Source organism: Corythoichthys intestinalis, unplaced genomic scaffold (genome assembly GCF_030265065.1).
Source record: "Corythoichthys intestinalis isolate RoL2023-P3 unplaced genomic scaffold, ASM3026506v1 HiC_scaffold_83, whole genome shotgun sequence".
In the NCBI taxonomy this organism is placed as follows: Eukaryota; Metazoa; Chordata; class Actinopteri; order Syngnathiformes; family Syngnathidae; genus Corythoichthys; species Corythoichthys intestinalis.
In genome coordinates, this window is record NW_026651652.1 from 10,001 (window position 1) to 12,500 (window position 2,500).

Below are 2,500 nucleotides of genomic sequence, written 5' to 3' on the forward strand. Positions count from 1 at the left end.
GGCTCTAGCAGAAGGCCGAGGTGGAAGCCACTTTGGGCTGTGTGGCCGGTCGGCCTACCAGGGGCGTGAGAGCAGCTTGGGCGATGGCGGAAGGCCGGCGTGGAAGCCGCTTTGGGCTGTGGCCGGTCAGCCTACCAGGGGCGTGAGAGCAGCTTGGGCGATGGCAGAAGGCCGGCGTGGAAGCCGCTTGGGCTCTAGCAGAAGGCCGAGGTGGAAGCCACTTTGGGCTGTGGCCGGTCAGCCTACCAGGGGCGTGAGAGCAGCTTGGGCGATGGCAGAAGGCCGGCGTGGAAGCCGCTTGGGCTCTAGCAGAAGGCCGAGGTGGAAGCCACTTTGGGCTGTGTGGCCGGTCGGCCTACCAGGGGCGTGAGAGCAGCTTGGGCGATGGCGGAAGGCCGGTCAGCCTACCAGGGGCGTGAGAGCAGCTTGGGCGATGGCAGAAGGCCGGCGTGGAAGCCGCTTGGGCTCTAGCAGAAGGCCGAGGTGGAAGCCACTTTGGGCTGTGGCCGGTCAGCCTACCAGGGGCGTGAGAGCAGCTTGGGCGATGGCAGAAGGCCGGCGTGGAAGCCGCTTGGGCTCTAGCAGAAGGCCGAGGTGGAAGCCACTTTGGGCTGTGTGGCCGGTCGGCCTACCAGGGGCGTGAGAGCAGCTTGGGCGATGGCGGAAGGCCGGTCAGCCTACCAGGGGCGTGAGAGCAGCTTGGGCGATGGCAGAAGGCCGGCGTGGAAGCCGCTTGGGCTCTAGCAGAAGGCCGAGGTGGAAGCCACTTTGGGCTGTGGCCGGTCAGCCTACCAGGGGCGTGAGAGCAGCTTGGGCGATGGCAGAAGGCCGGCGTGGAAGCCGCTTGGGCTCTAGCAGAAGGCCGAGGTGGAAGCCACTTTGGGCTGTGTGGCCGGTCGGCCTACCAGGGGCGTGAGAGCAGCTTGGGCGATGGCGGAAGGCCGGTCAGCCTACCAGGGGCGTGAGAGCAGCTTGGGCGATGGCAGAAGGCCGGCGTGGAAGCCGCTTGGGCTCTAGCAGAAGGCCGAGGTGGAAGCCACTTTGGGCTGTGGCCGGTCAGCCTACCAGGGGCGTGAGAGCAGCTTGGGCGATGGCAGAAGGCCGGCGTGGAAGCCGCTTGGGCTCTAGCAGAAGGCCGAGGTGGAAGCCACTTTGGGCTGTGTGGCCGGTCGGCCTACCAGGGGCGTGAGAGCAGCTTGGGCGATGGCGGAAGGCCGGTCAGCCTACCAGGGGCGTGAGAGCAGCTTGGGCGATGGCAGAAGGCCGGCGTGGAAGCCGCTTGGGCTCTAGCAGAAGGCCGAGGTGGAAGCCACTTTGGGCTGTGTGGCCGGTCGGCCTACCAGGGGCGTGAGAGCAGCTTGGGCGATGGCGGAAGGCCGGTCAGCCTACCAGGGGCGTGAGAGCAGCTTGGGCGATGGCAGAAGGCCGGCGTGGAAGCCGCTTGGGCTCTAGCAGAAGGCCGAGGTGGAAGCCACTTTGGGCTGTGTGGCCGGTCGGCCTACCAGGGGCGTGAGAGCAGCTTGGGCGATGGCGGAAGGCCGGCGTGGAAGCCGCTTTGGGGCTGTGGCCGGTCAGCCTACCAGGGGCGTGAGAGCAGCTTGGGCGATGGCAGAAGGCCGGCGTGGAAGCCGCTTGGGCTCTAGCAGAAGGCCGAGGTGGAAGCCACTTTGGGCTGTGTGGCCGGTCGGCCTACCAGGGGCGTGAGAGCAGCTTGGGCGATGGCGGAAGGCCGGCGTGGAAGCCGCTTTGGGCTGTGGCCGGTCTGCCTACCAGGGGCAAGGAACCACAATAGCATCTACCAGGGGCAAAGCGCAAATTCGGTCTACCAGGGGCAAGAAACATTAATACAGTCTACCAGGGGCAAAGCGCAAATTCGGTCTACCAGGGGCAAGAAACATTAATACAGTCTACCAGGGGCAAGAAACCAAAATTTATTCTACCAGGGGCAAGAAACATTAATACAGTCTACCAGGGGCAAGAAACCAAAATTTATTCTACCAGGGGCAAGAAACATTAATACAGTCTACCAGGGGCAAGAAACCAAAATTTATTCTACCAGGGGCAAGAAACATTAATACAGTCTACCAGGGGCAAGAAACCAAAATTTATTCTACCAGGGGCAAGAAACATTAATACAGTCTACCAGGGGCAAGAAACATTAATACAGTCTACCAGGGGCAAGAAACATTAATACAGTCTACCAGGGGCAAGAAACCAAAATTTATTCTACCAGGGGCAAGAAACATTAATACAGTCTACCAGGGGCAAGAAACATTAATACAGTCTACCAGGGGCAAGAAACATTAATACAGTCTACCAGGGGCTGCATTGACAAGTTCGCACCGTAAGAAGAGAATGCGACTTTTGCAACCTCTTTTTCCTTTTTACATGATATTCTTTTTCTCTATCGGGGAAAACACTGGTGTGCTACATCACTGGAAAGCTAGAAATCCCACTAAAGATTAAGCCATAGTTATAGAGGTAGATATCCCTGACTTAT